The sequence below is a fragment of the Sus scrofa genome, chromosome 13, assembly GCF_054392235.1.
Source record: "Sus scrofa isolate SSC_HxYL_T2T_F1_AM1 chromosome 13, Sscrofa_HxYL_maternal_Yorkshire_Landrace_v2.0, whole genome shotgun sequence".
Classification (NCBI taxonomy): Eukaryota; Metazoa; Chordata; class Mammalia; order Artiodactyla; family Suidae; genus Sus; species Sus scrofa.
The window spans coordinates 34,014,885-34,029,298 of record NC_139395.1 but is presented as its reverse complement, the minus strand read 5'-3'; positions in this window follow the sequence as shown (position 1 = coordinate 34,029,298).

The window sequence follows — 14,414 nt, the reverse complement described above, 5'->3', positions numbered from 1 at the left end:
CATAGAGGTGGAATCATACAGTATTTGTCTTTTGTTACTGGCTTATTTCACTTAGCATAATATCCTCAGGGTCCATCTGTGTTATAGCATGTGCCAGGATTTCCTTCGTTTTTAAGGCTAATATTCCATTGTGTGTATATGCTATATTTCTTTATCCATTTATCTATCAGTGGACATTTGGGTTGCTTCCACGTCTTGCCTGTTGTAATGCTCCACAGGCCTTTTTTTTTTTTTTAACAATTTGTGTGTCCCAAGCACTGTCCCACAATACTTGGAATATAACAAGTCTTAATACTTGTTTTATTAATGAATGCATGAATAAATTCAGTGAGTCTTTAGAATGGCCAAGTCTCTTAATAAAATTGTTCTATATCTTTTCATATCTGACTTTCATGGCTACTTTATATTTTTTCATGAAAGTACATAATCAATACTGTCTACTAATTGTTCTTTCCTATGTGTCAGGTTTTGTGCCAAGTACTTTAGATGCATTAACTTTTCATTCCAATCCTCTATGGCAGGTATTATTACTATCATCACCATCCCCAACTTACAGAAGAAGAGACTAAGACTTAGAGAATATAATTGATTTGCCCTAAGAGGTATAGCTCACAAGTCATGTAATGAAGTTTTAAACCCAGGGTAAGGCCCGAGATAGAAAACTTAACCTCTGTGCTATGTAAATGCTCTAGTTACTTTACATTGCATGTTTAAGGTCCCCCTCCCAACTTTATGAGTATTGGTGCTTTTTGTAAATTTTGGCCATGCCTGAGATATGTGGAAATTCCCAGGCCAGGAATCAAACTCGTGCCATACCAATAACAATGCCAGATCCTTAACCCACTAGGCCACCAGGAAACTCCTATTGGTGATTTTTAAGATTAAGAAAAACCCAACAACAACCTATGGCATTTCAAAACTGCTCCTTAGATATTTTGAATAACTGGAGCATAAAAATATTGAATTTCTAAAAATGTACCCATCTCACCTAGGGAAGTACTGAAGTACTCACACAATGTAAAGATAATATTCATAGTAGTTAAAGAAGAAGATGCAATTTCCCTACCTTCTATTTTACTGAAAGCATTGATAAAATGAGGCCTGATAATTCAACCCAAACACCATTTGTGTTGGAGATGCCTAATAACCCAAAGTGTGGCCGGGCAAGCCAGCTGAGCTCCAGCCCATCTTGCTAAAATAAAAACTTCAGATTTTACCATCCTTTCCAGTTGTCCTTCCTCTCTTTGCTTGCTCATCTTCAAGCCTGGCTGGTAAGACACATCTCAGGAAGACAGCATACCACAACCCTGAGGAGGGGTCATCAGCCCAGCCTGGAATACAGGTGTAGCAGGCTCCCCTGGGAATGTCTCCAAGAAGAGAAAAGAAGGATGGGGATTCATGAGTGATGTGATGAGTGAGTGCCTGGAGAAAAAAATCTTCTCAGACCTTGGGAGTGAATGTAGGTAATTTGACAAGCAAATGAAAACTATAATATACTATATATTTATTTGTGAATAATACCTACACAGGAGTTCCGTCATGGCTCAGCAGTAACGAACCTGACTTGTATTCATGAGGATATGTGTTCAACCCCTAGCTATGTTCAGTGGGTTAAGGGTCTGGCATTGCTGTCACGTACACCTGGGGTGCAGCCCTAAAATAGACAACAACAAAAAAAAAAATACACAGAATGATGGCAATAGTGAAAGCTGACTTTTCCCAAAAGCTGCTTTAGCTGTGATTAGGTAGGAGGTGTATAGACTCCTGAACCCTTACCTTCCCTTGAAGTAAACAGACGTAACTAGAACCACATAGCAGGACACATTGCTCAAGGTTGAAAGCATCTGCTGTGGAAAGTAGTAACCTCATAAGAAGGGATATTGGGCAGGCGACTGTGCTTTGTTGTAAACTTAGTAGCATTAATGGAAATTTTAAGCTATATTTTTCTATCACTTTGATTTTCTTGAAAAGGAAATGAATTACACTAACACTTCCAGATGTGTCTGTTCATGGTAGCAAAAATAATAACCACCAAAAAAAACTAACACGTGTGCATGATATATGATTTCTTTTTCTTTTCTGGCTTTTAGGGCCACACTCACAGCACATGGAAATTCCAGGATAGGGGTCGAATTGGAGCCACAGCTGCCGGGCTACACCACCACCATGCAACACCAGACTGGAGCCCCATCTGCAACCTACACCACAGCTCACAGCAACACTGGATCCTTAACCCACTGGGCAAGACTGGAAATCGAACCTGAGTCCTCATGGATACTAGCCAGGTTCATTTCCACTGAGCCACAACAGGAACTCCACAATATATGATTTTAAAGTGAGGGGGGAAAAGGGTACATTCAAGATTGCGAACCTGGAGGAGACAGGATTAAGATGGCAGAATAGAAGGACTGGAGCTCAACTTCTCCCATAAAACCAGAAAACCAACCAAATGCTGAACAACCTTCAACCAAATGGACTGGAAACTTTCAAAAAGATATCCTACTCCAGAAGACATCAAGATGGTAGGAGTGGCGATTACACAATGTAATCAACCCCATACCCACTGGGCGGGAAGCCCACAGACTGGAAAGTAGCTGTATCACAGAGACTCACCCACAGGAGTGAGAGTTCTGAGCCCCACATCAAACTCCCACGTGTGGGGATCTGGCACTGGGAGAAAGAGCCCCCAGAGCATCTGGCATTGAAGGCCAGTGGGGCTTGTGCGCAGGAGATCCACAGGACTGGGGGAAACAGAGACCCCATTCTTGAAAGGCACACATGGACTTTCACGTGCACTGGGTCCCAGGGCAGAGCAGAAGCTCCATAGGAATCTGGGTCAGACCTGACTGCAGTTCTTGGAATATCTCTTGGGAAAATAAGGAACGACTGTGGCTTGTTGTGGGGGAAGGACATTGGAGGCAAAGGACTAGGGAATGTTCATCAGCATGTGTTCCTCTAGAGGTGACATTTGGGGAAAATCTGGACCCACCCATCAGCGCTGAGAAAGCCCCAGCCCAAATAATAATCCAGGTGGGATCACAGCCTCACCCAGACACCACAGCACACAGGCACACAGGCACCTCTAATCTCACCCAGAGACAAAGTCCCACCCACTAGTGGGCAGGCATCATTCCCTCCCATCAGGAAGCCTACAGCAAGCCCCTGTACCTACCTGAGCCACAAGGGGGGCATACATCAGAAGTGAGAAAGACTACAATTCTCTTGTCTGCAAAAAGGAGACCACAACAAAAACCTGTAAAAATAAAAAGGCAGAGAACTATAATTCTGATAAGGGAACAAGAAAAAAAAAAAAAACCAGAAAAACAGCTAAGTGATCCAGAGATTATGAGGCTCCAGGAAAAAGACTTTAGACTGATGATGATAAAGATGATGCAAGACATTGGAAATAAACTGGAGGCAAAGATTGATAATTTACAGCAAACACTGAGCAAATAAATACAAGATTTAAAATGTAAGCAAGCAGAGATGCAAAATACAATAACTGAAATTAAAAAATTCATTAGAAGCAACCAACAGCAGAATATAGGAGGCAGAAGAACAAATAAGCAAGGTTGGAGGACAGACTAGTGGAAATCACTGATGCACAACAGAAAAGAGGAAAAACATTGAAAAGAAATGAAGAGAGTCTCAGAGAACTCTCGGACAATGTTAAACGCTCCAACATCCATATTATAGGGGTGCCAGAAGGAGAAGAGAGAGAGAAGGGGACAGGAAAAATATTCCAAGAGATAATAGCCAAAAACTTCCTAACGTGGGAAAGGAACCACTCACTCAAATCCAGGAATCACCATATAAAATAAACCCAAGGAGCAATACACCGAGACACACATTAATCAAACTGACCAAAATTAAAGACAAAGAGAAAATACTGAAAGCAGCTAGGGAAAAGAAACAACATAAAAGGGAATCCCAATAAGGTTACTGGCAGATTTTTCAGCAGAAACTGCAGACCCAGAAGGGAGTGGCACAATATACTTAAAGTGAAAAAAACCCCAACCAAGATTACTTTATCCAAAAAGGCTCTCATTCAGATTTGAAGGAGAAATCAAAAGCTTTACAGATAAGCAAAAGCTAAGAGAATTCAGCAACACTAAACAAGCTTTGCAACAAATACTAAAGGAACTTCTCTAGGCAGAAAAGAAAAGGCCACAACTAGAAACAAAATTACCACAAATGACAAGGCTCACCAGTAAAGGCATACATACAGTAAAGGTAGGAAATCATTCATTTATAAATATGCTACCAAAATAAGAATTCATGAGAAGAGGAGAGTACAAATGCAGGACACTGGAGATGCACTTGCAATTAAGAGACCAACAATTCAAAACAAGAGAGAGAGAGACTCATATCAAATATTCAGGGTAACTGCAAACCAAAAATCTACAATGATACACACACAAATAAGAAAGATCAACTCAAATACAACACTAAAGATAGTACCAAACCAAGAGAAGGAGAGAACAAAGAAAGAAAAAAGAGCAACAAAAACAAATCCAAAACAGTTAATAAAATGGCAATAAGAACATACATATCAATTGCTACCTTAAATGTGAATGGACTAAACGCCCCAACCAAAAGACATAGACTGGCTGAATGGATACAAAAACAAGACCCATATATATGCTGTCTTTAAGAGACCCACTTCACTTCTAGGGACACATACAAATTGAAAGTGAGAGGATGGAAGAAAATATTCCATGCAAACAGAAATCAAAAGGAAGCTGGAGTAGCAATACTCATATCAGACAAAATAGACCTTAAAAAGACAAAGGAAGACATTACATAATGATCAAAGGATCAATCTAAGAAGAAGATATAACAATTGTAAATATATATGCACCCAAAATAGGATCACCTCAATATATAAGGCAACTGCTAACCTTAAAAGGAGAAAGTAACAATAACACTGTAACAGCGGGGACTTTAACACCCCACTTACAGCAATGGACAGATCATCCAGGCATAAAATCAACAAGGAAAGAGAGGCTCTGAATGAAGCATTAGACCAGATAGATTTTTTTTTTTTTTGTCTTTGTGCCTTTTCTAGGGCTGCTTCCATGGCATATGGAGGTTCCCAGGCTAGGGGTCTAATCGGAGCTGTAGTCGCCGGCCTGCGCCACAGCCACAGCAATGCGGGATCCAAGCCACGTCTGCAAACTACACCACAGCTCAGGGCAACGCCAGATCCTTAACCCACTGAGCGAGGCCAGGGATCAAACCTGCAACCTAATCGTTCCTAATCGGATTTGGTAACCACTGAGCCACAACGGGAACTCCCCTAGACCAGATGGATTTAATAGATATTTATAGGACATTCCATCCAAAAGCAACAGAATATACATTCTTCTCAAGTGCACACAGAGCATTCTCTAGGATTGATCACATCCTGGGCCACAAATCAAGCCTCAGTAACTTTAAGAAAATTGAAATCATATCAAGCATCTTTTCCGACCACAACACTCTATGACTAGAAATCAACAACAAGAAAAAACTGCAAAAAACACAAACACGTGGAGACTAAACAAATGCTACTAAACAACCAATGGATCACTGAAGAAATCAAAGAGGAAATTGAAAAATACCTGGAAGCAAATGACAACACAGATATAATATTCCAAAACCTATGGGATGCAGTACAAAAGCAGTTCTAAGAGGAAAGTTTATAGCAATAAAGCCTATCTCAGGAAACAAGAAAAAGTATAAACAACCTAACTTTACATGTAAAGCAGCTGGAGAGAGAATAAATAAGACCGAAAGTTAGCAGAAGGAAAGAAATCATAAAGATCAGAGCAGAAATCACTGAAATAGAAACAAAGAAAACCATAGAAAAGGTCAATGAAATGAAAAGCTTGTTCTTTGAAAAGATCAACAAAATTGATAAACCCTTAGCAAGACTTATCAAGAAAAAAAGAGAGAGGATTTAAATCAATAAAATTAGAAATGAAAAGTTACAATGAACATCACAGAAATACAAAGGATCATAAGAGACTACTACATACAACTATATGTCAATAAAACAGAAAACCTAGAAGAAATGGACAAATTCTTAGAAAAGTACAATCTTCCAAAACTAAGCCAAGATGTAATAGAAAAGATGAACAGACCAATAACAAGAACTGAAATTGAAACTGTGATTTAAAAACTTCCAACAAACAAAAGTCCAGGACAAGATGGCTTCACAGGCGAATTCCATAAAACAGGGAAGCGCTAACACTTATCCTTCTGAACCTATTCCAAAAAATTGCAGAGGAAGGGATACTCGCAAACTCATTCTATGAGGCCTCCATCACCCTGATACCAAAACCAGACAAAGATACAACAAAAAAAGAAAATTACAGGCCAAATTCACTGATGAACATAGACGCAAAAATCCTCAACAAAATACTAGCAAACATTAAAAGGATTGTACATCATAATCAAAAGGGATTTATCCCAGGGATGCAAGGATTCTTCAATATTCACAAATCAATCAGTGTGATGCACCACATTAACAAACTGAAGAATAAAAACCATATGTTCCTCTCAATAGATGCAGAAAAAGCCTTTAACAAAATCCAACACCCATTTCTGATAAAAACCCTTCAGAAAGTGGGCATAGGAGTTCCCGTGGCTCAGTGGTTAATGAATCCAACTAGGAACCATGAGGTTGTGGGTTTGATCCCTGGCCTCGCTCAGTGCATTATGGATCTGGCGCTGCCATGAGCTGTGGTGTAGGTCACAGAAGCAGCTCAGATCCCCGAGTTGCTGTGGCTCTGGTGTAAGCCAGCAGCTACAGCTCGGATTAGACTCCTAGCCTGGAAACCTCCATATGCCATGGGTATGGCCCTCGAAAAGGCAAAAAGACCCCCCCAAAAAAAAAGAAAAGAAAAGAAAAAAAGGAAGTGGGCACAGAGGGAACCTACCTCAACATAATAAAGGCCACATATGACAAACCCACAGCTGGCATCGTTCTTAACGGTGAAAAGATGAAAGCATTTCCTCTAAGATTAGGAACAAGACAAGGATGTCCCCTCTCGCCACTACACTTCATCATAGTTTTGGAAGTCCTAGCCATGGAATCAGAGAAGAAAAAGGAATAAGAGGAATCCAAATTGGAAAGGAAGAAGTAAAACTATCACTATTTGCAGATGACATGATACTATACCTAGAGAATCCTAAAGATGCTACCAGAAAACTGTTAGAGCTCATCAGTGAATTTGGAAAAGTCGCAGGATGCAAAATTAATACACAGAAATCGATGGCATTTCTATATATTAACAATGAAAGATCGGAAAGAGAAATTAGGGAAGCAATCCCATTTACCATCACATCCAAAAGAATAAAATACCTAGGAACAAACCTACCTAAAGAGACAAAAGACCTGTACTCTGAAAACTATAAGACACTGATGAAAGAAATCAAAGATGACACAAATAGGTGGAAAGACATACCATGCTCGTGGATTGGAAGAGTTAATATTATCAAAATGACTGTACTACCCAAGGCAATCTACAGATTCAATGTAATCCCTATCAAATTACCAAGAACTCAAACAAAATATTTTAAAGTTTGGAAGCACAGAAGACCCAGAATAGCCAAAGACATCCTGAAAAAGAAAAATGGAGCTGGAGGAATCAGGCTCCCTGACTTCAGACTATACTACAAAGCTACAGTCATCAAAACCAAATTGTACTGGTACAAAGACAGAAATATAGATCAGTGGAACAAGATAGAAAGCCCAGAATTAAACCCACGCACCTACAGTCAACTAATCTATGACAAAGGAGACAAGAATACACAATGGAGAAAAGACAGCCTGTTTTATAAGTGGTGCTAGGAAAACTGGATAGCCACAGGTAAAGAATGAAATTAGGACACTCCCTAACACCTTACACAAAAATAAACTCAAAATCCATCAAAGACCTAAATATAAGACAGGATACTATAGAACTCTTAGAGGAAAACATAGGCCAAACACTCTCTGACATAAACCACAGCAACATCTTCTCAGATCCACTTCCTACAGTAATGACAATAAGAACAAAAATAAACAAATGGGGCTTAATTAAACTTAAACATTTCTGCACATCAAAGGAAAACTCTAAACAAAATGAAAAGACAACCCACAAAATGTGAGAAAATATTTGCAAATGAAGCGACTGACAAGAGAGTAATCTCCAAAATTTATAAACACCTCCTACATCTCAATACCAAAAAAACAAACAACGCCATCAAAAAATGGGCAGAAGATCTAAACAGACAATTCTCCAAAGAAGACATACAGATGGCCAAAAAACACATGAAAAGATGTTCAACATCACTCATTATTAGAAAAATGCAAATCAAAACCACTATGAAGTACCACCATACACCAGCCAGAATGGCCATCATCAAAACATCTACAAACAAGAAGTGCTGGAGAGGGTGTATAGAAAAGGAAACCCTATTACTCTGTTGGTGGGAATGTAAATTGGTGCAACCACTGTGGGAAACAGTATGGAGATTCCTCAGAAAACTAAAATAGAATTACCATATGATCCAGCAGTCCCACTCCTGCGTATCTCTCCATAGAAAACCGTGTCTCAGAGTTCCTGTCATGGTGCAGCAGAAACATTTGACTGGGACCCATGCCATTATGGGTTCTATCCCTGGCCTTTTTCAGTGGGTTAAAGAATCCAGTGTTGCTGTGAGCTGTGGTCATAGATTCAGCTTGGATCTGGTGTTGCTATGGCTGTGGTGTAGGCCACCGGGTAACTCCAATTTGACCCCTAGCCTGGGAAGTGCCTAATGCCGCAGTTGAGGCCCTAAAAAGAAAAAAATCATGTCTTAGAAAAGATACATGTACTGCAATGTTCATTGCAGCACTGTATGCAATAGGGAAGACATGGAAACAACCTAAATGTCCATCGACAGAAGAGTGGGTAAAGATGAACTACATATACACAATGGAATATTACTCAGCCACTAAAAGGAAAGAAATACGCCATTTGCAGCAACATGGATGGACCAAGAAATTACCATGCTAAGTGAAGTCAGTATGAGACACCAACATCAAATGCTATCACATGCGGAATCTGAAAAAAGGACACAATGAATTTCTTTGCAGAAAAGATCCTGACTCACAGACTTTGCAAAACTTATGTTTTCCAAATGAGGCAGGTTAGGGGGTGGGGGGATACCCTGGTGGTTTGGGATGGAAATGTTATAAAATTAGGTTGTGATGATTGTTGTACAACTATAAATGTAATAAAATTCATTGAGTAATTAAAAATAAAAATTAAAAAATGGAAGTCTAAAAGATTGCAAACCTGGGATACAGGGACAGAGGGAATTGAGGAACAGAGAAAAAAAGAGTATTTGAGATGTGGGGTATGTCTTAATTGTATGACTTACTATATTTGTTGTTTTTTCTCTCTATATATATATTTTTATTAAAAGCTTATCCTAGGATTCCCCATTGTGGCTTAGCAGAAACAACCCAATTGGTATCCATGAGGACGAGGGTTTGATCACTGGCCCTGCTCAGTGGGTTAAAGGATCCAGCGTTGCGTGAGCTGTGTTGTATGTCTCAGATGCTGCCTGATTTTGGTGTTGCATAGGCTGGCAGCTGTAGCTTCGATTCGATGCCTAGCCTGGGAAATTCCATATGCTGTGGGTGCAGCCCTAAAACAAAAGCAAAATAAATAAATAAATAAAAAATAGACAAAGCTTATCCTACCAAAAAGGTAACTAAGCCTTCTGGTGTTTTCTTCTGCTGCCTTAGCCCAGTCTGCTTGTTTTCCTGCCTCTATAGTTCAACTTTTATTTATATATTACAAACACCAGTCTTTCATGTATGATGTTTAGTCCAAAAAAAGTGGTATTTCAGTTCAGAAAACCCCTTACCACATCGGAGATCCCATAATGGTTACAACCTGGGCAGACCTATTCTTTAGGTCCCAGTTTTTGGTTTTAACACATTTCCTGCAAGAGAAGTACCACCTTTGAAATTTCTGGTTTTCATATCTTGTAAAGTTTTGCTATTCCATGGACCAGCAGAATCAGCATCAGGCAGAAATTCATCAATGCAGAATCCCAGGCCTCACCTCAGACCTACTGAATCAGAATCTGTACCTTTTTTTTTTTTTTTTTGGCTTTTTTTTACGGCCGCACCTGCAGCATATGGAATTTCCCAGGCTAGGGGCAAATCAGAGCTATAGCCTCTGTCCACACCACAGCCACAGCAACACCAGATCCTTAATCCATTGAGCTAGTCCAGGGATCAAACCTTCATCCTCATGCATACTAGTATGGTTCATTACCGCTGAGCCTCGATGGAAACTCCACGATCTCTGTTTTTAACAAGGTCCCAGGTAACTCATATGCATGTTACTGCGTATGGTTCATTGGCATGTTAACATCTGAGAAGCATTGATCTAGAGGCATTTATGATAAACAGTGCTGATGTTATTTACATTGCATAGTTCTTTGATTTCAGAATCCCTTTCATTTTAGCAGTTGTTAAATGATGTATGAGCTCCGCCTTGAATCGTTCCAGTTAGCAGCTATTTTTTGTTGTCGATGTTACACATTCTCATAGGAAATCCATGCACAAATTTATTAACTACAATCCTGGGAGTTCTAGCACTACATCCCAAGATCACCCAGCCTCTAGCAATGAAATGTATGTTGTACAGTGGTAAAATATCAAGTCGTCTGATCCAAGTTACGAGTCAAATTTTCTTGAGCAGTAAATACTACAAGTGTGATTCCTTTCCATTAAAAAAAAAAAAAAAGGTTGGGAGTTCTAGCCGTGGAGCAATGGGATTGGCAGTGTCTCTGTGGCACCAGGATACGAGTTTGATTTCCCAGCCTAGGTTCTATCATTGCTGCAGCTACAGTGTAGGTCGAAACCACAGCTCAGATCTGATCCCTAGCCTGGGAACCCCATATACAGTCAGAGCAGCCAAAAAAGGAAAAAAAAATAAATTTTAAAAAAAAGCTCTTTGAGTTCCTCTTGTGGCTCAGCGTTAATGAACCCAAATAGTACCCCTGTTGATGTGGGTTTGATCCCTGGCCCTGCTCAGTGGGTTAAGGATCTGGCTTTGCTGTGAGCTGTGGTATAGGTTGCAGACGCAGCTCGGATCTGGCATTGCTGTGGGTGTGGCATAGGCTGGAAGCTGCAGCTCGATTCGACCCCTAGCCTGGGAACTTCAATATGCCAAAGGTATGCCCTCCCCCAAAAGAAAATAAAAGAAAAAATAAATAAGAAAAATATAGCATACTTAGTGTAGTGATAAAGATTAAGGAAAAGAATCAGGGAAGAGGGATGAAAAAGGTGAGGATGTGATGGAATCTTACAAACACTGGCCAGTGAACACCGTACAGAGCAGGATATTGAGCAAGGAGGTGAAGAAAGCAGAGTATGGAAGTGTCGATGAAAATATTAATCAGTAGGAGTATTCTTGATGGCATATAGCAGGTCAGGGATTTAGCATTGTCCCTGCAGCGGCTGGGGTTGTGGTATGGGTTCGATCCCTCACCTTGGAATTTCTGCATGCTGTGGGTGCGGCCAAAAAAAAAAAAAAAAACTCATCAATAGTTAATCTAAGAAAGTGATAGAGGAGTTCCCATTGTGGATCAGTGGGTTAAGGACACCACATTGTGTCTCTGAGGATCCAAGTTCCATCCCTGGCCTCGCTCAGTGGGTTAAGGATCTGGCATTGCTGAAAACTGCAGTGTAGGATCTGGTGTTGCTTTGGCTGTGGCATAGGCCAGCACCGGCAGCTCTGATTCAGCCCCTAGCCTGGGAACTTCCATATGCTGGAGTGTGGCCATGAAAACAAAACAAACCAGAAAAAGTAGTGAAAAGTTTAATTTAAACCAAAATGAGGATTATAATCTGGGAGTCAGTTTTTCAGAAGGCTTTGAGGACTGTTCCACCCATTAGAGCTCACAGCACAGTTATGTAAGTTCTTGAGACAAGCAGTTATATATTAAAGCAACATATTGACAGTTTACAGAGTCCAACAAGGCAAGTAGTGAGTTATTGTGATCCCTTACAGTATTGAGAAAGGAATGTTATCTTCCAAGGCTTTCTGGCTTCTGGAGGAAATTGCTTCTCTCTCTCTCTCTCTTTTTTTTTTTTTTTTTTTTTTTTTTTTGTGGCTAGTCGGCCTGCCTGTATTTTCTAAATGATTCTAGTTAATGTATAATGCACATGCACAATACACACAAAAGGGGCAGGAGTAGTGGCAGAGAATTTTATGTTTAAAATTTTTTGGGAGTTCCCTGGTGGTCTAGTGGTTAGGACTTGGCACTTTCACCACTGTGGCTGGCTTTGTGGTCTGGGAACTGAAATCCCACATCAAGCCGCTGCATGCCGCAGCCAAAAAAATTTTTTCTTTTTAAAGTTCTTGTCCTGGAGTTCCCGTCATGGCTCAGTGGTTAACAAATCTGCCTAGCATCCATGAGAACGCAGGTTCGAGCCCTGGTCTTGCTCAGTGGCTTAAGGATCTGACGTTGCTGTGAGCTGTGGTGTAAGTCACAGATGCGGCTCAGATCCAGCATTGCTGTGGCTGTGGCATAGGCTGGCCACAGCGCCAATTAGACCCCTAGCCTGGGAACCTCCATATGCCGCAGGTGTGGGCCTAAAAAGCAAAAAAAAAAAAAAGTTCTTTTCCTGACTTAAAATTATTTTATTTCACCAGTAGTAGAATAATGGCACCAAAAGATGCCCATTTGCTAGTCCCTGGAACCTGTGAATGTTACCTTATTTGGCAGAAGGGACTTTGCAGATATGATTAATTTAAGGATGTTGAGCTAGGGATTATTCTGGATTATCCAGGTGGGCTGAATGTGATCATTACAAGTGAAAGAAGGAAGCAGGAGGGTCAGGGTAAGAGAAGTAGATGTGATGGCCAGAGGTCAGAGTGATGTAGGAGCCAAGGAATGCAGGCAGCCTTCAGAGACTGGAAAAGGCCAGGAATCAGATTCTCCCTTAGAACCTCCAGAAGAAACACAGCCCTACCAAGACCTTCACTTTTTTTTTTTTTTTTTTTTTTTTTTTTTAAGGCCCGCACCCATGGCACATGGAGGTTCCCAGGCTAGGGGTCTAATTGGAGCTGTAGCCGCTGGCCTACACCACAGCCACAGCAACGCCAGATCCAAGCTGAGTCTTCGACCTACACCACAGCTCACGGCAACACCGGATCCTTAACCCACTGGGCAAGGACAGGGATCGAACCCGAAACCTCATGGTTCCTAGTCGGATTCACTTCTGCTGCGCCACAACGGGAATTCTAGACCTTCACTTTTTTTTTTTTTTCTTTTTGCCACACCTGTGGCAAATGGAAGTACCCAGGCCAGGGATCAAACCCAATCCACAGCAGTTTTAACACCAGATCCTTAAACACTAGGCTACCGGGGAACTTCCCCAACACCTTAACTTTAGTTCAGTGACAATGATTTTGGATTTCTGACCTCCAGAGCTGTGAGCAAATAAATGTGTGCTGTTTTAATCCGCCCAGTAATTTGTTACAGTGCAAGAGGAAACAAATACAGGTAGCTAAACCCATGATTATGCAGAAAAATTAACTGCTTCAACAGACATCTCCAGAATTTCAGGGGCTTTTTTCAACATTTATTTCATGTACCATGTAATGCACTTTGCCCAGGGCATCTGCTGCATGGAAACATACAGGGATCCAGCTCTTGTGGCCCAAGGGGTGCCTCCACCCTCTGCCAGGCCTCACAGTCCTCCACTAGACACTTTGCATCTGACTTGATGATCAAGGAAGAAAAAGAGAGTGTAGACAATCCCAAGGGAGAATTTAAATAGCTGGGCCTGGAAGAGGCAGGAGATGCCTCCACCTGTCTTCCCTTGGCTGGAACTTAATTACAAGGTCACCTCTAGCATTGGAAGGGAGACTGCGAACTGTACTTTGTGTGGCTGAACATAAGGAAATTGGTTTGGTACCATAGCCAATCTGTTACAATACACCTTTCTGGCTTCCAATTATCTGTTTACACCTTTACTCTGTTCATAGAACATAGGCACTCTTGGAGTTCCTATTGTGGCTCAGTGGGTTAAGAACCTGAATAATATTCATGAGGATTCTGGTTCAATCTCTGGCCTCGATCAGTGGGTTAAAGATCTGGCATTGCTGTGGCTGTGGTGTAGCCTAGCAGCTGCAGCTCCAATTTGAACCCTAGCCTGGGAACTTCCATATGCCACAGGTGGCGCCCTAAAAAGACCAAAAAAAAAAAAAAAAAAAAAAAAGGACTAAAATTAGTCTCTAATTTTTCTTGCAGTGTTTTATGATTTTGTTTTCTATCCTTTTAATCATTTTTTGTGGAAAAAAAAACTTCAAGCCGCTGGAAATTTATTTTGGCATGTTTTTCAGATGGTTAAAGTTGATTCTAGGAGTTCCTGT